We start from the raw sequence: 24957 nt of genomic DNA, 5'->3' as shown, positions 1-24957 counted from the left end.
CTGCAAAATTTCAATGAACATCTAACGGCTCTTCATTAAAGGTCAAGTCCGTCGTCGATTCTCAATGTAAACCTCTGTCGCGGCTTTCTGCAATCGCTGATTAGGAGTGATGACGACCTTTTCAGATGCTTCACGGCAATTTTTCTCTCGATTTCATCCATAATGAGACTTATTTTCACTCTGTGAGCGAGTGCATTCACGGCAGGGGCATTGCGCCGCAATCGTGAGCGTGCCTCAATCATGCACGCAGCTCACTTCCGCGAATCGACTCGGAACAACCGGCTCCTTTGACCGTCTCCTTTGAGCACGCGAAACCTGTCAAACACTCATCGGAAACCATTAAAACCGCGCTGTCTATTCATACCCGGGTCCCGTAAACGTTGCCGCTTCAATGACTCCATGCCATAGCCGACACAAATCGACTCAAACATGGGAATACAAATGCGTCCCACACTTTGCTATGGAACCGGAACGCTTAGACGTGTTCCCGTTCTATCCCGCTGATAGAATTGCACCGAACGTATCAACGCGCACCGTAGCTGCATCCGAAATATAGCCACTGCTACCCGCAGAACGCTGAGAGGAATACATAGGACTGAACTTGTATGGATAGTATTTTAAATGCGCCTGGAAAAATATAGATTATTAAAGGCGACCTGACTCCCTGAGACTCATATGGCACACCTGGGATTCATTGATGAACCCGAAGTTATATATACTCTTAGTACCTTAAAATACCTTCGCCCAAGGTCACCTTCAATATGCATTCACGTGGAGAATGGTATTATTTAGAAACGTTTTTTTTAGCCCGGTATTGTTTTCAAAGTAAGGTAATTTTTGGGTAATTCAGATGATCTCTTCAAATACCTTGGTGTCGAGAGAAGAAAAAATGCTTGTCGAAGAAACGCTAAATTATTTCCATTTCAGCTTTTAGATAGTAATATAAATTTGGAGAACACGAAGCAGGGTTTACGATGTTTTTAATCCATGCATCCGGATTATCTTCTTGCGACATGTTTCAAATCCGGAACGATAAACAATTATCTCACGAGGAAATATCATATTGAAATGAGCACAAAGGCAAATGTTTATATTTTCAGTACATAGAATGGAAGATCAGAGGGGTGTGCATAGAGTTAAGTCACCTAATATTAGGTATGACAGCCACTAATAGGGCTCTGAATCGTCGTAATAATATAACATAATTTGTAACACTAATATACAGAGAAAATATAAGCCTTCAAATTAGATTTCTCTCAATATTAGAGCGAGAGTGGGGAGTGAGTTCCGCAATCGTCAACCCTCCAAAAAAGCACTCGTGTGTCACACCTCACCATAAAATCTTTACGCTTCTAAAGAAATGACATTTTTCCCAATGGGAAAAATTGTAAATTTAAATTTATTCGTGAAATGCGAGTGCTCACGAAAGGGGACTTTACTGAGCTTCTGATATAAGTGCGCGTCTCTCACTACACTAAAAAATATAAACTCTTTCAGAAAACCATTTTTTGCCAATAATAAAAGTATTAATTATACTTCATTCAATTCCTGAATTAGAAACATAGTGCTGCATAGGAGTATGAGCACTAAAGTTATGAGCTTGAGCAATACACATGTGGTCCACGCTTCTCTATGAAACCTAAACGCTTAGATGTGTACGTCCCCGTTTGATATCCACCACACTAAACCATATCCCCTTCCTACTTTGCCTTCAGAGCCCCGAGCAGTGCCTTACGGAGCCCCGACGGCGATGCAGTTGGCGAAAGAGAGGAGGAAGGCAGATAGCCTCTAGCCTACCACCCGCCCGCCCACCCCTCCCGCCTCCACTTTGAAAATCTCGTGGAAGACTCCATCCCCACCCTGCCATAATCCTTCCCCTTTGACGCCCACAGGGTACAGATCTAGCCCCTCTGCCGTCTATTTCCCCCCTGCAAATCTTTCCCCCTGAAACCTTATCCCGGGGCCAGCTCTTCCCTTTATCCCTGCACAACGGCCCCATCATGAAACGCCTGCCTTATCCATGGGAGAAATGCCTCGCCATAAAGGACGGGGCGATTTCGCAACGCGTCGAATTCGATACGTGATATCCACAAAGCATCCCGCTGCGGCATTCCCTCGCGGGTTATTTTTTTTGTTTTAAGCGGCTAAATCAAAAATAATGATCCTGTGGGTATTCATTAAAAGATTTATCTTGAGATAAAATTATTTCTGTCATCAAAATTTTCCTTGTTCGGTTATTACCATTGGTCACTTCTTACTGGTATATAAAAATAAGCAGCCGAAAGTCGGTTAGTGAGTATGGGCATTCTCGATGGCCAGATAAATCGAAGTTTATTATCGATAGCTGGCATCGACTGTTTTATTTTCGATTAGTATGCAATCGATGTTGAGCGGGATAGCTCTTCTTAAGAAATTTCTAATTGAGTCGCGAAACTTGGAAAAAAAAATGAATTTGACTGTCATAATCGAAACACAAAACGGGTAATTCCTTTTATGATGTCGTTGAACATACGAACTAGGGAACTTGGTAAATGTTGCTTTTTGATTCATGCATATTAATCATGAAAACTGAGAGAAAGTTTTCGAAGGCACTGTATACGTCATATTATTGTTTATAGTTAAACACACGCAAAATCTCTTCTCTGGTCCTCTTTGGCAATCATCTCTATCTTGAAAAAAAGTGTATTCAATTCTTTCATTAAACCGCAAATTTTGGAGGTATAACTACGTCCTTTGAATATATAATAAAAAATTAATATCAAACTTCGTAATGTAGAACTTATTGAGCATATTTGGCACGTGAGGTTCTTTTATTAATAATATCATATGAACTTATTTAGAGAGAGAAAATGTGCTGAGTAAAAGAGGTACTATTGCAATTAAAAAATGCATTAGGTTTAAATTATGTTGCCGGCAGAAATTGATTAATTGAATATCAAATAATGTTGCATGTTTGTTTTACGTTTGCATTTGACCAGCAAAATCTGAAATTGATAGGGAAAGAGATCTATTGTCATAGAGTATTAAATGACGTGGCATTGTCGTGGCACATGGACATAATATTTTAGTACATAGATGCTATGGTGATATAAAAACGGATGAGATGGACTCATAATATTTGATACTATCGAATTCAATGCCGATAGATTACGAGCCAAGTTATTTGAGACGCAAAATATCACGTCAATGGCAAAGCAATGGAACCATGTATGTGTGTTTACGAATCACTGAAATATGTGCAAAGTAATTGTTTTTGTCCCCTGGTACCAGTGCACGGACTGAGATATTATGATTTCATGATTACGACCCAAATTATGAGTTTGAACCAAATAAAGCACATTTTTACTCTGGAAAGTCACTTTTATTTTGTTTCAAAATCAAACACCTCATTAAGATTCAAAAATTTTTGCCAGAAAAAATAGTGAGACTGTTTGAATTATGAAGTTTGAACCCATAGTTTAAAACAGATATCTTAGTAACTTCAAATATTATAAAAATATCGCGCTTAAAATGAAATCTAGGGCTTGGAATACAGCCAAACTTCTGCAGAATGATTTGCAGTGAACCAACATTTTCAAACGTAACAAAGAACATTTGAGGTAAAATCGAAAAATTATGATGCACTTAAATTCTACTGTTCGATCGTAACAGAGAAACCATGAATACGGTGATTGGCAGAGTAGAGAAGTATGGCTGCATATCTCAAATGACAATTTCAATTCACTTCAATTATTATGAGTATTTCTCATCTTCATTCTGAGCATAAAAGTACATGGGCATATGATATCGAAACTCGAGTATGGCCCAGCCGCCTCGCCCACCTTTCCCTCCCCAAACTACGTGGGTCGTCCCACCCCACGGGAACGAACGTACATATCAGATGTCTCCCCTTCCCCTATATGTACAGGACCATATCTCTCCCCTCCGTTGAGAGTGCTAGTGGGAGGCAAAGCGGACGCCGCCGCATAGGGCTTGCCCGCGGCTCTCCAGGCCCTGGGATTCCAGAGGCAATGGACCGGCCAAGGGAGGGAGAGGGTAGGATGAGAGGTGAGGGAGCTAGGCGTTTGTGGAGGGAGAACTATTGAGGTGACCTACACATCTATTTATTCTCGCGAGGAGTGAAGAGGGGGGCTTATATGGCCGAAGGTGAGTTGATGAGAATGGGCATTATCGATGGACAGGCAAATCGAAGTTAATTATCGAAAGCTGGTATCGACTTGTCTATTTTCGATTGTTTTGCCATCGATGTTGGCTGAGGGTGAGCTAGCTTGAAAAACAGTTTTTCAGGTCTTAGATTTATAGTAGCAAATTTTTGCGATGATATGAACTGCTTTGATTTCGATTGTCGATTGCTAATGTTATTGAAGTTGATAGGGCGATAGCTATATTTTTCAAGGGTAGAGTTCATGGAAGGTTTAAGTGGTGGTTGTCATCAGCAGCTTTAATGCCAGTTCCTAACAGTTGCCGATTGTTGATGGACCATGATCAATCGATTCTTATCAATGTAAGGTAGCCGGCATTTCCTGTGAATACTGGAGATATGTCTAACCAGTTTTACCGCAGGATTAAAGTGTTGATTGAAATTGACGTTTTAAAGGCAGCAGGTAATTATTCTCATTAAGAGTCATTTAATCACCCTGAGATGGGAAATTGAATTGTTTATCCCAAATTGTGACAAAATCAGTTTCCATAAATCTGGAATAACTAAGTAAGAGATCTTCAATAAAATCCTGATGACTCCAGTGACTCCATTATACTGATTTTGACTCCCTTCGGTGTCATAATAAGTGAAAAACATAAATTACTACTCATGATCTAAAAATAACGAAAACAAACCATCCTCGACGACACCATTAGCAATATTCGACCATAAAAATCGACGATCAGTGATTATCGCAAACAACTTCCTAAATTGAAACTGGCATCAGTAAATGTATTGACATTCAATTTTGCAATCTCACATTTCACAATCGATATAAGAGTCAAAAGATTATATTTTAATTTGAAAATAAATACACTCCATCGAGGAGTTCTAAGTGAGACTGCACAGTATGGAATTTCTTCTGACGGAAGGGCGATGGCGGGTAGAAATGGGGCAGAAATGGAGGGGCGACTATATCCGCCCCGGGCGGCTCTGGCGGCAAGCAGGAAAAATAGAGGCAAGGGAATGGAAGAACCGCAGGGGAAATATGAGTTCGGAGAAGGGTGCCCAGGGACATTCGACATTGCTCCAGCTATTCCCTGGCTCGTGTAGGTCCTGGATCGCTGTATGCATGTAAGGACGAGCGCTGAATAAATATTTTTGATAGTACTATTATATCTCATAATCTTAGTCAAAAAAACTAAACTTGGCGTAACTATGAAATTGAAACGTTAAAAAATGCGTTTCTTTGTTTACAAAAATCTAAAATAGCTTGAGAATTAATACTGCATTTAACGGGGAAAAACTCAAATACATCTTCTATTTAACCAGGAAAACGGAACATAATTTTGTCTAACAAGATGCATATCTCGTAGATAGATATCGTAATATCCGACGATTTCGGGATTTATGCGCGGTTTCTCCCATGCGTAAAGAAATACATTATCAATTGATGTGACTCATAACAACTCAAGGTCGGCTAAATTAGATACTTAACAACAGGGATCAAAGCTCACTAGAAAGAGGCAGGCGGAATTCCGGGCAACTTACAAGAAAATGTAACTAATCATAATGACTAAAAATCTAACTAATTTGGTTTCCGAAGGTCTCTTAGGAATATTTCGTAACCAAGCCTCTGGATAAGATTTTCTGTTGGATAATTCCATACCATTGGAGTTCAGGAAGAGTAAAGTAATTATAATCATATAAGAACTAAAATCTTTGGCTCTCAATTTTTATCCAAAAAAATGCGTTCATACTAAGCTGTCGAAGGTTTAAAGCGCAAGCCATTGCAGGTCCCAAGGCAGGGCTTCAAAAAATGCACAGCCTCTGGGTATGTAGATCCTAAATGCAGCCCTTTTTGGCTATCCTCTGTCGTAACATGTACACGAGGTACTAAGATTTTTTCCACTCTCACCCCCTTATCGCTCGTATTATTATTATTTGCTTTATTCTTACCCTTTTTAAAAACAGTTTTACTATTTTTCGCGCTCACACAAAGATACGCCGCTTCGTGCCATGGAGCGGGAGAGGACCCTACATAGTACGCCGGCTCCAATTCCCTTTTATCATCAGCATCCAACTGCTATAGAGAGAGCATTTCTTGATTCGCAAACGTTCGTGTGTGTTGCGCGTCGGGAAGGTAAAGAGAGAAATCGCAGCGCTGTTTCGCGGTGCATCCACGCGGGCGGCGTGGTTTGTGAAAGAGGGAATTGGTTCGCCTCCCGCCCCCCGCCTCCCCACACCGCCGACCTTCGCAGGTATCTATCGTCTCTGTGAAGGGCGATGCAGACCGTGGTTATTCATTGCGAAGCTTGGACGTTTGAAACAGTTCGTGAGTCTCGATCGGCAGCTCAAGTCCAGCGTGCTCCGACTGAAATTCATCTCTATTGCAACACAAACAAAAGAACAAAAAAAATAAATAAATCATCAGTACTGAAATATACGTATGTATTCTATGGGTGAAGATTATTTTATCACATGATGAATTGTTAGAAATTAGCCACCGTCGAAGAGTGATGATGATGAAATGGATAGACCGAGTAAGTAATGATGGACTGCTAATGAGAGGGGTAGAAAATGGAAGTCTTCGAAAGCACTTACAAGATGACGAGACAACTCAATCAGTCACATCATGAGGCCTGATGGCATCGTGGCCTGCTGAATAAAATCATTGAAGGACATGTGGACGGAAAAAAGTACGGCCTCGAATGACTTATATAGGAGAAATTATGTAGGACATAAAGGAGAATATAAACACATAAATAAGAAAAGGTTAGCGCATATTGAGCGAGGTGGAAAGTTCAATCAAGCCAAGCTTCGGGTTAATAATTATGATGAAAACGAAGAATGATGGTCTTATTATAGAAATAAATAATTATGTTATTGTCATTCATTTAGTTAACTTTATGATTCAACAAGCGTTGATACATGAGTGTCCTCACTCCATTAGGTAGAATATATATCGATTGCAATGAAACATGATGTTCCTGGTGTTGATATTGAAATATACTGAAAATATGAAAATAAACAAATCAGAACATGAAAAATACAAATAGGAATACGAATGTAATTAAAACAAAACATGAAAATAAATCAGTTGAAGAATACTCAGGTGTTAATGAATATTCTTCTACTGATTACTTCATCTGTTGATGTCAACATCCACTAACTGAAACTATAAAACGTGAAGAGTTCACTGCTAAATGAATATACAGGAGCAAAAAAGTATTAAAAAACTATATTCACATTCAAGGGTACTGAAAATTCTCTGAATATAAAAGCAAAAACTTGCATATACAAATAGGATGAGCTGTCTCATCGCGGATTAGAGGTTGAAAAGCTTTCCGAAGATAATAATTTAAGTTTTCAGATATAAATGAGCTGAAAACATGATAGTTATTGATATAGATATTTTTATCAAGCTTGCCTCTAATTAAGAATCTAATTTATTTGTTCTTAATTTTTTTACTCTATACGGTCGACTATAAAAGGAGCAAAATAATAGATAAAAACTCGTAATTGTAGGTATGTATTTCATCTCTACTTTTAATATGGTCTAAAGTGTAGAATGGGTACATCCACACTCGTTCAAAGCACGCTGGTCAAACAACAGCACTTCTGTCAATTTACTCTTTATTACAGATCGGTCATTACAAGCACCTGTAGCTTTGTTAACATAATGTCATCGACAAATTTACCACTAGCATATTAATGAAATATTGGGATTTAAAAATAACATTACCCTGCTCCGAATGCGTAGCAATTTCAATTTTAAATCCTCAACACAATTCTTTCGAAATAAATTACGATAATTGTGCAATAATGGTGGCACAGTAGGAGCATAAAAATACTAATGATCCAGCTGAATAATATGTAAATGATATTTAGATCTCGCTATGGCAGAGCAAATTGAGTCGTTATTACTAAATTAATCGAAAAGCAGCATTTTAAACCAGGATATCCTAATAAAAACTGCAAATGAAGCCATGAGAATTTTCCTGTTAGTTCATACAAAATTAATTAAATTAAAACATTTAATTAACAAAGCCTTTAATAATTAATTTGACCGATTATTTGCTTGATCAAGTAGAAATATATTCCCAGAACAATTTCAGAAAAATAAAAAAAATTAGCCTTTAAAAAATAATGCATTATCCAAAACATACCGACCCGGCATTCCGTATTGACACGGAATAGGATTGAAATCAACAATAACTCTTTCCGCTTGATTAGATGCGTGCTTTAGCCATTGTTTCTGGCTTGCTCATCTTTATGGAACTAATCAAACTTCATATCTGATGCGCAGCCGATTCACGAAATTAATTTCCAAAATTGAATGATAATATTTTCCCCCGCTGAAGAGCTCAGCTGAATTTGAACGTATTGTACTGGGCACTTCGTGAGAGAATTCTTTGAAAGGCCAACGTGATTTTCGGCAAGTATTTGATGATTAATTTGGGGAATGCTGTTCCCAACACACATGGCAATCCCGAAATCATTCTCGCAAAGATCAAATAGAATTATTGGTCGATGAAATTTGAATTCTACCTTCAAGTTTCAATCACGTGCATTGGATTTTTGGCGCGTTAGCAAGCCAATGTAGAGCTCGTGAGAAATGCTCTCGAAATGCAGCTGCATATCCGGAACAATTGATATCCATGGCAATCGCACCTAATGGGCTTATTTTTTCCTGCCCTCTGCAGTTAATTTGTTTTGGAAAAATTTCTGAAAAGTGCAGGAAAATGATGATACTTAAAAATGTATCACCATTTCCCGAAACAGCTTTGCCTACGTGTAAATTGGGGGAGCACATGGTCCTGTGAGCAAAGCGATAGCTACTTATTGGAAGGATTTGAAATCTTGGGGCAAGCCCCCTCCCCATACAAAAGCAAAAATCCTCGAAAACTTGTCCCCTACCCTGAATGTATTACATTATTACGCCTAAGCCTTAGTCTTGAAGAGCTCTATCTTCACCGATCAAAACCACCCTTCGAGTTGATCACTGAGTGAGTTAAATACAGATCAATAAAAATATATTATCACGGTTTGCTAGACATGACATCAGAGAAAATTAACGAATATTGATCAGAGAATATTAAAAAATTGCTTAACTTGTCTACGCAAAAAATGCTAATTCTTTTTTAAACAATGAAATATGGGGGACTCAGCTATAATTTTGTAACGTGGACAAAACGAAGGGGTAGAGACTTTCTTTAGTCCAGCATCTTTTCTCATTATGGTTACCCAATTTACGAGAACAAAGACGACTCTTGCACCAAAATTAAGTCCACTTGAGTTAAGGTGGAAAATATAAAAGAACTATTGAGCTCTAGTTACGCAAAACATTCTACCATAGTTGATGATAATTTATCTTCAACGGAATGCTATTACAAACCACAGGATAATGTATATTTTGCCATCTCTATCTGGCAAAAAGTAATAAAATAGATTTGAAATATTTACTACCACCCGCTTAAAACTTATTTTTTTGCGAAATAAGTCATTATAATTGACCGGTGTTCGAACCCTGATCTCTCTATCGCCGTTCAGTGTGCTACCTTTGGTTTGAACCCGAGCTCTGCGGTTGAGAGACCGAGAACCCGAAGTCTCTGGGGGCCTCACTATAGCCGAAACACCAAACCATTCCCTGAAGAAGGATGGAAACAAATATAAATATAAGTAACAGAAATAACTGGCAAGAGGAGTCAAAGTTATTTCCTTTTCCATATGGAAAGATCGGAAGGGTAACTTTGAGAAAAAGTCAATATCAGCCTAAGCCTGGTGTGTATGAAGGCGCCAAGGCACCAAAAAGATGGAGAGTACCTGCTACTGATCTAAACATTCTCCTAATGTTAAAGTTAGAATCCGTAACCTTCCCAATAAATTTTCTAATAGACTATGAAACGGTCATAAAAAATAAGTGACTGTATTATGGTAGAAAAAAAAACAAGACCTAGTTATTTACACAAACATGGCAATACGGCAGAAAAGTCTCCCAATTGTTACCAACGAAAATAAGTCATAATTAAAAGGGCAAAAACTCAGTAATAAAAAAAGGCAATTTAATTTTTCCATGTAAATATAAATATTACAAATTGATAGGCCATTACGGTACATAATTAGGCATTTTATGTATTTCAAACAGCGCATTAGTACGGATCGAAACACCCCCGGTAGACCTCCCTCCACATCCTGAATAAGAACCAAGGTCGTAACCCAGAATACAATTTTCGGTGGTGTGAGATTAATTTGTAGGGGTCCACTCACATCTTCCACACATTTCGGGGAGTTTGACCCCCCTCCCAGCTCACACGCTCCGGCCTTGATGCGAACCCGGACACACTGGATGGGAAGGCCGCACTCCAGCCAGCATATCGACCAGGAGAGGAGTGGGAACCGAAGTAGAGCGATAGGGGGAAAGGAAAGGGGAGAAGTTGCATCCCACCTTCTCCACCCACCTTCGGCTCGCTCGAATGCCCGGAGGCGCGGCCGCGGGGCATGTCGGGAGTGAAGGGAGCGGGAATAACGGGCAACGGAGATATGGGAAGGGGAGGGGGGGGGGGGAAGAGTTAGGCAAGGAATCCGCCTCGGGGCACTTCGAACATTTCCCTCCCTTCGCCGGAAACACATATATATATGTACACGTAAGCTCCCATTCCCGTCGTCGCTCGGGGCGATACGCCCCTCAGGGCCTGCGTGTCTCCAGGGCCGACGCCGAGGACCAGACGGAGGGGCCTGGGGTGATTTTCTTAGGACAGGGGATGGGAAGTTCGTGCCTGTGCCCAGAAGTGGAGTGAACTGGAAACTGTGTTTATGTTTGAATTTCAATATTGAGAAGTTCGAAATTAGTGTTCTCTAGTTCATATTTCATTGAAGTAATCTTGTATCAATCTACTACTTCAAATAAGTATTCATGGTATTAAGTGTTGATATATTTGGTCATGTTCACAATTGGTATTTGACATAAAGTGTAGAAAATTTAACATTCATTATTAAATTTACTTGGTTTCTAACTTATAACTTATTTCAAAAGGTATCCAGTGAGGAAAAATCTTCATTATAAATCATTGAATTTTCATAAAGTGTAGCCTAAGGCGTTATGTCTACTTATGCTGCTTTCGGAACGTTAGATAGAATGTAATTAATAAATACCACATCTTGACATCCGAATCGCTCTTGGCAGTCTAGACAGTAAGCTGAAGTTAGGCAATATTTCACTAATTCATTTATCGAACGCATTTTACGGGCGGTTGCATAGTTATTTCCATCTTTAGTTAAAAAATGCTTTAGTTGTAATTCTGACTCATCAAAGAAAAACTTTTCATTCCAATTTAAAGTAAACTTTCAATTTTTATACTATCTAAAAATCAATTGAAATGTCTCCATAAATTTTATAATTTTAAAATCTCAGTGTAACCGAACCGTATATCAAAAGTTACAGTAGTAAAAAGGAGTTTTTTTCTGTTCTGCTCCAGGTCTGGTTAAATAGAAATTTATATGAATTTGGAACCTTTTGTGTAATAATTAGCATTTGGAGGGGAGAAATGCGGCTCATAATCTCACAATTTCAATTTTAAGTGTTCAATAAATTTTTGTTTTCTGCTGAAATTCCAATATATTCAAAGATTTAATCCAACGTTACGCCGTGGAGTTGCGGTTTGAATTAGACGGTTTACACCTCGCCCATCCAACATTACCATCACTTAAAATCTAATTCTTGCCCCAAAGCGAGAAAAAAATCAATAGCGAATCGCAATTTCAGTCGAAAGTATATATGTGCATGTAATTTTTTTTCCTGGTATTGAAAAAATGGAAGACACTTACTTTCTTCACTTTAACGTATATGCCCTGACTGAAATATGTCTTATAATAAGTCATCTCTCGCTTGCTTTACACCGACGACAGCGCCTAACTTCGTGTAATGGTAGCGTTAGGCACTACTAGCAAACGCGCGTAAGGATAAGTGTTTACACTAAGATTTTGCCCCACGTGTTTCAAGACACGCGTAATCACCACCATTGTTCAAACGGGGTTTTTCTGAGAACGGGAATGAGAAGTTTACACCGGCGTCTGGGGTTCGAGACTAGACCATCTCAGTTCCGGAAGGATGGGGGAATTTTAGTTCCTGAGGGCGCCGTCGTGAAGGGGTGCGTGCAGAAACCTCCCGAGGCGATGAAGGGGAATCGACTGCGACCACACGAATATGAAGCCCTGAGGTCGCGTATACAACTCCCCTATATTTCTCCCCATCCCTCGGCTTCAGCTGGATCATGGGAGGAGAGGGTTGCTCGGGGTGTGGGGAGGGAGGTACTGGGTAGGGGAAAGTGCATCCGCAGAGGGCTTTGAAAGAAAGGGGGTGATAGGGAGGGCCGAGACTCCTCCAGGGTATCAAGCCACACGTACAAACATACGCTTCCTTAGGTGTCGAAATAGCGCAGAGACCAGGATACTGGACTATCAATGGATTGTCCCAGGTTTAAATACTCGTTACCGTACAGACTTTCAGACGTCATCTTACTGCTCTGAGCTATCTATATGAGTTATTTTTTTACAAGATCAACTTAGGTGGAATGTTAAACATCTTAGTCAAATAAAGAAGGGTTGAAAAGTAGCTCTCAGTATTTTCGTTTATGACTTCTAATGAAGCGGTGCTAAGGAGACATGTCTTAAATACCCTTTTTGAGAAATTACGATTGAAGGCACTCAAATAAGCAAGAGTTCTAATGGATTGATCCAAAATGGCCCCGCAGAAGATGAGAAAAGAAAAAATGATATATACCTCAGTAGAAAATAATATATATGTATTCTATCGAATTAAGCACCGGAAAAATAAGATAAAATTCGTCAGGACTCCAAACATACTCTTTCTATCAGAGCTGGCGTATTGCGTAAATTCTAGTTTTCAACGAACTCTTAAACAGCCTATAGACTTCAAACCAGAAATAATTACAACATAAGATTTTAATAAGTTCTTTTGTTCAATGGCCAATCGTTCAATGAATTTTAAAATTTACGTAAATGCTCGCTTCAAATCCTAAAATGTTATCGTTCGCAACTTCGGCAGTGAGCTTCACCAAACCTTCCTTCATTTAGCAAACGTTTCATACCCTTCCCCGTTCCAGAGGGAGCAACGAAGAGAAATGGGTGGATTGGAAGCCTTTAGGGCTTTGAATAAATGGGAGGAGAAAGAAGGAATGAAATGCCCTTTGGGTATCAAGATGCACACACACATTAACTCACTTACTGCACGTAGAGAAATGAGTCGAATCAGTGTGGTATCTAAGGCACTGACATACCTACCACACATATATCGCGGGTGTAGATACCGATAATGGCAGAACAGAGGAGAAAATATCTCAGAAGCAAGCTGTAACAGAAATGCGTTGCTCCGAAGATAAAATATGAGGGTAGCACTTAGTCCGTCAATTAGGGCATCAAGTCGTTGTTCTCTTTCCGTACTTAATTGTTAGACAGCTCATGTGCTTATCCTCTCTATACGCTTTTCTGGTTTATTTTTATACCTTCTATGTCTCTTCTTACTAATATGAATCTACGTTTATGATTCCTCTTTCGTAAGTACTTTCCCCAATTTCTTATGTGAAGAAGGTTGGAGAAAGGCAATATACCGGGTATTTACAAATCCAATTGGCTTGGATAGGATAGAAATGATAAAGTGCTGGCAGAACAGCGGGAATCTTGATACTATTTTAGGATATAACCCTGATAGAACTAATCTGTCCATATTTATTGTAAGTGAGCATTTGCTAGTGAAATAAGTAATAGTGATAGAGCAATTAAGCATCGTACCTTCTCAGCTTAAATGAAGTATCAATAGTCTTTTCAAAACCAATCTGAATTAATTTCGTACTGTACTTGTGCGCAATCAAGTGTGCATTGAAAACAAACCGCGTTGATATTACACATATTTGAGCCACGAAAAGTTAATATTGGAGTACATTTCAAATCTTTACCCTCTATTTATCCTCAATTTTTTTTCAGCCACCATTATAGCAACGGCATGTTAAGTAGGCAACCGATTACACTTTTCATTTTCAAAGAGGATGGGTGATTGTAGGAAAGGTCGGTGATAGCCTATTCTAAAAAAGGTGACTACGAACGCAAGAAAATGCGTAGATCTCCTTCACACAACGCACAAGATAGAATTAGGTATACTCCACCTGGATTTGAACCCAAGCTCATGGACTGGGAATCCAACACTCTCGCCACCAATATCAAATCAGGAGACTTCTGTCCTTAGGCGAACCATTAAACAGCGAGAAAGAGAGGAGGACATGTGAGTTTCGCGCCTTTTAGTCTTCTGAAGAATGCCGGGTAAATGGAAGGATGTAAGCAGCCTGAAGTTATCAGGGGCCCATAAATACAGAGCATGGCCAGAAAATGTCTTTAGACCGGGTTCGAAAAAGTTATTCTGTTGTGATAACTGATTTCTAATGAAAAAATATCTTTAATATTACTGCGTGTAATAAATAATTTATAATAAAAGCATTTAAATAATTTTATAAAATTATTCATTCATTGATTCTCTGTAATTTTTTATCTCCCGGTCGATTCACTTTGTCGGAACTCAATGAAAGACACAATTTAACTTATTCATCACTATTTCATTTTATTTTAAGCTGCACATAAAGGAAAATCTTGTCATGGAAGCGGGAGAAAGAGACAATTGAAAGAACGAAATAAAAATAGAGAAGATAGGTTTGATTGCAAACTACAGAGGGAAGATCATTTGGAAAGGAAAATACACCGAGGGATGATTAGTAAAATATCCCATATTATCCCCTAGGCACAGTATTTTTAGGAATTTTAAGGGAAACATTCAGGCTATTAATGTAAAAGAGTAGCCACTTGCGGATAGTTGGTCGCTGAGTAGAGGTTAAATGACGGAGGAATATTGTGATATGAATTTACCACAGCATGATTGATCCACCTGTCAAGCATGTACATCTTTAAAATCAAATCTCTGTGTTATTTGTGGCTACGACAGAAAACAATGGCATTGATAATAAATCATGAACATGAAATTTTTGAGGAATCATCGTTAAATTAATCCTAAATTATTAAAATATTAGTAGAGAGGATGTTCAATCTGGCCTAATCATATATATTTCAATTCGTAAATTTATTAAAAAATTATCCACCTTAGGGTATGATGCTTGAATTCACGAGCCATGCATGAAAAAAGCGCCGTGGGGGGAGAGGAGTTGAAACTCCGAGCCGCAGGTACGGTGCGGAATCGAAGCGAAGCATTGAGTCTCAGCTGGTGTGATGCCCCGGCGGGAAAGGGAGGAATGAGTGGGATAGATGGGCACGTTACATGCAGCCATTCACAGAGAGAGAGAGATCACCCCGGCAAACGTCCACTTTTGGATGGGTGGCTCCGTTTTGTGTGCACGCACGTTTAACATGCGGCTCCGGAAAATTCCCCTCCCTCGTGTCCGTCTCGCGGACCGCGCGCAACGGCCGCGGCTCCCGTCATCTGTAACCGCGATAGAGAGAGAGAGCGAGTCGCGGAGTCTGCAGAATTCATAATCGGATCAAAGGTGCGCGTCGGTCGAAGGAATGCCGCGGGTGAGAGGGCACTCACTGCCCGCTGGCTCATGACGGGCGCGCGTCAATGGCGCCCTCATCCTCATCCACCCGGAGCACTCGTGAATTTTGACGAGGGAACGACGCAACGCCGGCCCCCGAGTGTATATACGTATCCTCACCCTTCTCTACAGGTACCAATCTCTATTTGGGGCGCGCGGGGAAGCCGCAGAGCGTGGTGGGGAAGGATGATGCCGAATGCTTGGGTGGCTTCTCTATCCCTCAGCCTATTCTGCGAGGAGAAGAAAATAGAGAATCCTACACACCTCCCAGCAGGCAGTGCCACTGACAACGGGAGGGAGAGAATGGTTGATTGGCAGATTTGAGGGAAGAATGAAGCGTAGAAAAATCAAATTACAGTTATTTTATTTAATAATTTTAAGTCCACTCAATATAAAAGACACAATAATTGGGGAACTTTTTTTTTACAATTAATCATAATTACAATCATAATACAAAAAGAACTTAACACTAAAAGTACAAATAATATCAAAGGCCGAAAGATCAAAGCCAATTACAGTCAATCAGTTTAAAGCGTATCAGCACATTTTAATGTTGTAAATAAATTTTTCTCGTTTGAAAATTAGGTGTAGAGTTTTATAATTGATGGCACGATGTGCGAGTGGAGATAAAATCGGTGGAATTTGAAATTTAAAAAAGTGCGCGTAAAATTAGCTCAGATCGTATGTTGAATCCATCATCAGTCGACCTGGTCGAGAACATCGCAAAAAGATGGGGTCTACTACGCCTATATGAGAGCGCTGCTTGATGGTCAAAGAATAAATAAGAGCTTTTGCTATTCCTGAGGAGAAATTCATTGTTAAATGAGTGCTAATGACTTAGCACATGAGTCAGGTATAGATGAAATAAGGAAACTGCTAGAGATTGCATCTTTGATAAAATATTAAGTAAAAATCATAAATATTAAGTAAGTGTGTGAAGCTATCTAGCATCTCCTAATGACTGGAGAATTCTGCCCAGTACATCAATGCCTGTACAATCAACATCGTTTCCATCCCACCCTTCCCCGACTGAAGATCTAATTCAGTTACCACGTTCCAGTTACCCATCACTACCAGATTTTTCTTACCCGGAGTTTCTCTAATTATTTCCTCGAGCTGTTCGTACACCCCATCTACTTCTTCCTCCCTATGATTGCTAGTGGGCATGTAAACTTGAACCATCATGAGGTTGGTGGGTCGTGCCTCAATTTCTACCACAAGAATTCTATTGCTTACCTGATCTATACCTATCACACGCTTACCCATCTTCCCATTTAATACTAAAGTTACCCTGCGCGGACTTTCTTCACCACCACTATAACCCTATTCTCACCACTCCAATAGTCCCCCCCATCCTTCCACCTCACTTCGCATAATCATAAGATATCTATCCTTCCTTTCTAAATTTCCATTTGACATTTTCTCGTTTACCCGCCCTTATCATTGTCCTTACACTCTACGTCCCTACATTTATTGCCGACTTCTTCTTCTCCATCTAATTGGCCTTCTTTGCTTCTTTCTTGATTGCTGTTGCTGATGATGATGATAAGTCTGTGAAAGGATTTTGCATGTTGACGACCTCGAGGATGTCTCCCCGAGGACCTGCCCTTTTGCGGACGGGTCCCGTTTGATGAGATTCCGAGGCTCATTATGTTGTACTCTATGGATTCAGGGAAGGGATAGTTGGTAGGATGTCCCACTTCCATTTCAGCATTGTTTTTTACGTGACAACATCACGTGGACAACCTTTCGTCCGGCTCCTACCCTTAGACCTATCTGGCATGGTTGGCTCCACCGGGAATAATTCAGAATGAATCCTTTGCCAGCGAGCCAGTGCAGATCTAGGGGTCATAGGAACGCGCAAGCCTTTCCACCGCGACAAGATTATAGCCCATAGGAAAGAGCCGAAGTACATACAGAACAAAAATTGAATTTACAATGTGAGATATCCATTAAATGACCAAAGAATCGAAAGAAAATTGTTTGGATTTTCTGAGTCCACGTGACCTGTAATTAACCCTCGATTATTAAGGAGAAATTCAAACTTGTAATAATTATTAATTAATTCAAATGAAAAATTTTGCGTGATCGCATGAAAGAACTGCATGTGATTGTATCTCATCTCCGATGCCACTAACTAAAATATGCCGTGAAATTTAATAGATCGATATTTCTTAATAAACACGTTTTTTTTTGCCTCAATTAGACCAATTTTTAGGAAAGGTGCATAAATGGTTCTATCTGAACGCTTGTGAATTTTGACGAAAGAGCGAAACAGCAAATTCTGTGTGTGCCTGGCCCTCTATTTTACGCGCGCGGAGCCTCCACCGACGTGTTAGGGAGCGTGTAGTGGAGATGAGAGCACACTGAATACCAGGGTGACTGATCCTCCTCTCCATATGCCCATTGCGGGCTCTGTGCAGAGAACAAAAAGGCTACCGACCACGTCTGAGGGAGCTTCAGTTCTACACAGTGAGAGAGAATGGATGATTGACTGATTTGGACTTAAGGGGAAGATAGCCGAGCGCAAAGGAATTGAAAATTATGAAGTCATATAATGACCAAATGATAAATGCAATGATTTTCGATATAACATGGTGAAGATTTTTCATTATGCGTAATTGGCGAATATAAGGTATCATGATGCAAGCTACAAGTTCGCGAAATTGTCAGATGATGTTTTAAATGCATAAGGCCTTCTGTATTAAGGAAAAAAATCCATATGAGTCAAATAGCCAGCAGTATTTAATTTATCAGAGAATAATTAATTGTTATAAAATAGAATCAGTCAATCGGGTTTATATATCATATTATGTAAATTGAGGAAGAAAATTAGTACCATGTAATGAGTCAATAGTTAGAAGAAATTATCTAATCACGAAAAACAGATCACAGTCGAAATATATGTAACACTTTTAGGCAGAAAAAATATTTGCAGAAGTGATTTGGATAAATGGGTAAATATAGCATGAAATAATGAAGGTACATTAAGATCAAATGAATCCGGGAATTACTTCGCCACTTATCGTGTTGCCCATTTATATTGACGAACGCTGATCATCCATAAACCATACATATATGACGAGCGTGATGCGCCCGCTCCCAGCGGGCTTCCCCCGGTCTTTTCAATGCAGGTCCACAGAGGGATAGGCGCGTTTCTAATTTTAAAATGTAGAAAAAAGGCAGGGACTTATGTACAAAGTTGATTGGAATGTTCATGTACAAATTGGGGACAGAGGACCTCTTTAAACACAACATTGGAAGTTATTACACTATCCTCTGTTAAACGCAAATGATGACTCATACTTACGTATCAACAAGAGACTTGAATGTGGTATCAGCCGCATTTTGATAAAAGTTATTTAAAGAATGCGAGATATTTTTGCAAATGAACAAATGTATCAGTTTGTGCGCCGTTAACGTCAGGAATATTTACCGTTTTTTTATTATTTCAAAACCAATCTTAGGAAACAAAAGCAATATTTAGGAAGTAAGATGTGCCGTCGCATGTTCTCTGATAAATTTTGTGCATTTTGGTACCTCATTTGTAGAGTTTGGTTGCGTATAAGCTGAGAAAAAGGTATCTATACAGTAGAAATAATATAGAAGATCGTTGGGGGTAATGCTTCCATACATTAGAGATTTGTGGGTTTTTTGTTCCACGTGGTAAAAGCAAGTTTGCATGAACCATGGGCAAATGAATTAAATGAAAGGAGACGGTAAGACTGAAACGACAGATTTTTCTGCAACACGATAGATACTATTTTGAGGTTCAGAATGGTCAATAGAAAGAGGCCTTCATGCATGAGAAGCTATCCTGGAATTGCAGAGAATGGCAGGGAAGAGACCCTTTTCTCACATCAGAAATGCAGTTTCAGAATGCAATTATAACCCCCGGGGAATGGTGCAAGCTGAAGTTAACAGTGAATATGATTTTCAGACAGATATTTGAAAAAATAATTACTTTTCATTCTTAGAGAAAATATTTATACCTTTTTCATATCCATATGTTCTCTATTAAAATATTGATTCATCATATAAATTAACTTCTTGTTTCTACAAAGTAGCTGAATGCATATCTCCAGTCAGCAAGCGAAAATTCTGTTATTATTATAGTATTCTACCGATTAAGGTAGGTTTCCATGGAGTACTAAAGAAGTGATTTGGGAGCCTCCCCTTCCTATCACTCACTAATTGACAATGGACCGAAAGCAGCATAATAATCAGGAAAAAAGATATATTCTCAATCCCAGCCAGAAAATCTCTGTAATTATATTATTAATATCTTGTTCTATCGCGTCTTTCTCGTGGCCCAGGAGTGTGAAAATCTCCCAAAAAAGCGTGAAAAATAACTTTACCGACTCTTACACGCTCACGACCTAAACGATTTCCCGGTGGTAACACCATCAAATAATCGCATTTACGCGGGGAACATCAGGCATGGGGAAGTAAGCATGCAAACCTGTCCCGAACAGCGAAGAATTTTATTAAAATTGTGGCACTCAGAGGTGTGTCTACGGGAAGAAGAAGATGTTCTCCGGAGCTTCGGGTGACGGAAGATGAAATATGAGCATATTCACCGACCAAAAAAAATTCCACCGGTGAGCAGCCAGGAGGCAAGGATACGAAGCTTATGCTTCCTCAATAAATTTGCTCAAGGCGACCATTAAGGAGTAGCGGTCGGTCGCGCAACAGACAAGGGCCATATAAATCCTTCGATGCTCGGACAATGAGTGACCCAGAACGCCGCCCAAGAACACGGAACTCTCGAGGCCTCTTTGTTGCTGAGAGGACCCCCTTGCAGAACGTAGGTGTGTACCCCTTGAGACAGTGACTTCGGGAAACGCCCGACGACTTTTATTATATTCTTCGCTCAAGCTTGAGGACACGTGAATGCCGGGATGATTTGAAGGGAAATGGCGTAGTAAAGCTCCTTTGGGTGCCCGGACCACACAGCGACGTGCCGAGCAATCTCAAACTGGTTTTTAGCATTGTGCTGATGGCAGTTCGAATGTGTCCGGTTCGTGGGGAGTGGATATACCTACCTCATTCCCTTCCCGACCACAAAACCCTTCGAAATTTAGCCTACGCAGTTTTATTCTATATACAACTATCGCAGTGATAGATGGCATCGTAATGTACCAAGTGGAGGTTGGTTTTTCTCATTTTGATTTACAGTTAATTATTGTTTGTCGGATAAATTTCTCAGTTGATATACACTGTGCGACGGAGGTAGTTATGCATACCACTTGTGCTAGAGGTATTGCCATATATTAAGAGTTTACAATACGGGTCTATTCATAAACCGGAATAGGGGTGGTTAAAATATACCATAATAGATTTTATCCAAATTCAGATGATAGACCATAAGCGAGACAATTGCATTGACTGGTGTAATAGGACATATTTTTCGAAAGATGGTCAATCAGTTTCGTTCAAATGGAATTAAAAAGGTTAAAATTCACGACATTCAGAACAGGACGATATAGAAGCATATACATTATAAATGTCTTAATATAAAAGTGCTGCTCGGGCTGAAAAACATTTGAGCAAAATACAAAATATAATTTACGGATTTTGGATGAGAAGCGAGAGCAGGTGGGTTGTAAAATCTCAGATACCCGACTCCAATCTCTATTTATGCTGTATGTATCTGCTCTCTTATAATGCCATGGCTAAGGTTTGTATTTACTAAAGGAACCCTCACTTTTGGTCTTACGTAGTTATTCAATATTTCATGCGCATCTTAAATAAAAGTTTATTACACAACGGCAGGAATCAAAGCGGCATCAAGAACAATAGAAATCCTCAAACTCTTTTGTTAACATATGTGTTATTTTGGGAGATCACTGACCCAGGGGATTTGACTGATTGAGGATACAAGAGATTGTTGGTAAAGTGGAATTATGAGAGCTTATGGAGGATGGAGAGAAGCTCGAGGGTTTTCAACGGAAAGTTACAAGCACACCAGGGTTTAGAGTCCCATCCAGCTATCACATCTCGGAACACCATGTCATCTCCTCTAAATTCTGAAGCAGTGATTCCTCTAAATGAGCCTTCATAGGTAAAAAGGTCCCAGCTTGGGGTGAATTCAGTCATAGTTTTGGGGATATTTTCTCTCCGCGACCCCTTGAGGGTATGAGATTTTCGTAAACTAAACAGGGATTCGGGAAGATTTCAGCGGGAAATTAAAATTCATAAAAAACATAAAAATTGTACGAAGAAATATACATCAAAAGCTTGTGTAAGAGAAAAACTTATTTTCTTTTTTAATTTTACTAAGAAAGACGCCATACTCCTATCCTACCCAAAATTAAAATCCACGTCGGAGGAATGGGAAGCCAGTACTGAGAGCGACACACAGGCTTTGAATATACTTACGTACTTCAAACTAAGACTTAAGTAAGACTTAAGAAGTACTTACTTCTTTATCACAAAATGATTGATTTCTATAGTTCATGAAGGCGAACTGTCATTTCATTCTGAAACAAACAATACGACTCTGGATATATTGTAAATTTGACGTTTGTATTTTTCATGTACATGGATAATAAGTTCATAGAAAATCCCACAAACTACGTAAATTACTTCTAGGAATCATTAATAGACAAAAGAAGCCTAAAAATGAAAACGATGCGATATTTTATACGAAAATTTCGTGATCTTCTCCATCTGTTGCTAACTAATACTAACTGCTACAAATAATACCAAAGTATAGAATGAGGCCCAAATAACGTTTACCCCGAGTGATGGTTGACCTTACGTCAAAAGATAAAACTTGTGAACGAATAGGGACACATCCATCTTGAAACGCATTTATGCGCGTTTGAAATACGCCTCATTTTAATCTCTTTTCGTCTCTCATATTAGGGTATAGAAGCCAATCTGGAGAGCCATTTCAGAAATTTGCTGTCTATCGTGAACCATGGTAGTTAGCAGAAGATATTTGTGGGGCCATATGTAACCCTGTGTACCCTATTCGTCTACCTTCAGTAATAAATCAATTTTGTAATTATTCTAAGTCGTCATTTTTCAAATTTAATCAAGGTTTAGAACCAAATGGTTGCAGAAATTCCCTATTGTCCGATTATACTAGATGGCCAGAAGGGTCAAATTTGACTACTTGGAGATAATTCATCATAGGAAATAGCGTATTCATCCCAGAGGAAAGGTATTGATTTCTAATAATATATCAATGCGAAAATTATCTTTGCGATGGAAAATATGCTTGCCTAGTCAAAGAGAACTTCCGAATTTTCACATACAAAAATATAAGAGAAAAATGGATTCCAGGATATATCAAATAGTATGGAATAGCAGGTCAGTATTGGGTCAAACATACTCCGTGCGTCTGAAAATGAGTTACATTATAAGTCTTAATGACTGTGCTCCTACCCAATAAACGTTTACGTATGAGAAACACCTTACATTTTCTTATCGCAGGCTCTAGGATTGTAGTTTGTACCAGTGATTCTGATGCCTTAGAGTGCCATTGAAATTCCTCATTGGAAAAGATCACAAACGTTGTTAATATCGATTAATAATCTTTCTTTCTTTATGATAGCTGCGATCACTATACAACATGCTAAAACCTAGCTTGCTTGTAGATTTTCTTTGACTGAATGTTTCGTTGAGGAACTTTATTTTATTTATATTCGTACTTCATTACATCACATGGTAGGTACGTTTAAATTTCCAATTTCATGCCTATCTGATTTTTTATCTTTTATGTATTTCTGCTTAGAATCAGCTCTATCTTCATTGTGCAAGCTATTTCAAGTATAGGAACTGGCCAAGGACTTTAAATGTATCGGGGCTTAGTGTGTGTTTTGTAGTATTTCTCTGGATTTGTGACTATCCATATTCCGTAAATAGCCAACTGAGACCAAGTATTTAGTAACCTAAAATATTCAGATTTGACTTCGATTTTAACTGTCACGCATGTGAACAATTTATAATTTTATTTATTCATTAACAAAACTTTAAATTAAATTTAGTGGTAATCATTACACAATATGTTAAGCATTCATGCATACAAATGTAATACTGAAATATGCTATAAAGACAAAAAATGCAGAAAATACCTCATTAAACCTAGATATTCCTGAACGTATGGAAGATACGAAAAGTAGGCTTTCGTAGCGAGAATCTATATTGTCGCAAGCTTCAGCTGCGAATTACGTTTGTCAAGCGAGCAGTCGCGGCCAATGCAGATACAGTATGGAAGACATTTTTACTAGAAGCTATCATAATCTTGTTACTGCGGATATCCTGAGTTAAATTAGATATTTCAAGTAATAAAATTTCACCACAGAGAGTTATGCTCCTTCTCTGTTTATCTGTTCACAATAAAAAAATGAGGTAATACGATGAGACAAATGCCATTTGTAGAAACTAATTTTTTTAAATATCCCGGGCACCATTTCTTTTGCGTAGTGAAATCGATGCGAAATTATTAAATTCCTGGCTAAAATCAGTAGAAAAGTTAACAAGAGCATGTCGAACAGATGCTTAACTTTCGTGAACAGAAGTTCTCTCTCGACTTTACTGATTATTTGGCTTGACAGGCGAGCATATTAAATTTATCATAACCTATTTATCATAGCATGCTGATCTCAGGCGCACACTCCCCCAGGAAAAATGTTGTGGATGGTTCAGAGTGGACAGGGCAATTTATAGCCTTTTCCTAACTCCTTACTTTCACAATTTGTCATTAAAATATTTTATTCAAATAAATCAGGATCCATTTGCCGTTACTCGAGATTACTTGGTGTCGCTAAAATTATGTGAATCCATTTATTAAACTCAACATTTTTATTCCAAATAAAGACTATATGATATTTACGTCGCCGAGAGACTTTTATATTTCGTCATTGGGTTCTCAAACGCTACTGAGGATTTCAATGCTCGTTTGTTGACGCAAAAGTACAGCATAGTTCTATATGCAGCTGTAACGGTCGAGATGTAAGAAGATCATACTAGAAGACTGATTATTATAAAGAGAAGACTGATTGTTGAATGTAAATTACTATGGCTTATTTTGAAATACCTATTTGTTCAAAATAATAATTACTTATATGTTACCGTATTTGAATTCTGCATTTATTAATTTAGCATAGAAATATTTCTCCGGAAATTTAAAACCTGGTATAAGGTATTAGTGCATTATACCATCATCGTTACGCAGAAGCGAATACTGGAATT

The sequence above is a fragment of the Ischnura elegans genome, chromosome 1 (genome assembly GCF_921293095.1).
Source record: "Ischnura elegans chromosome 1, ioIscEleg1.1, whole genome shotgun sequence".
NCBI lineage: Eukaryota > Metazoa > Arthropoda > Insecta > Odonata > Coenagrionidae > Ischnura > Ischnura elegans.
The sequence above is the reverse complement of the archived record's forward strand: the minus strand, read 5'-3'. Positions refer to the sequence as shown.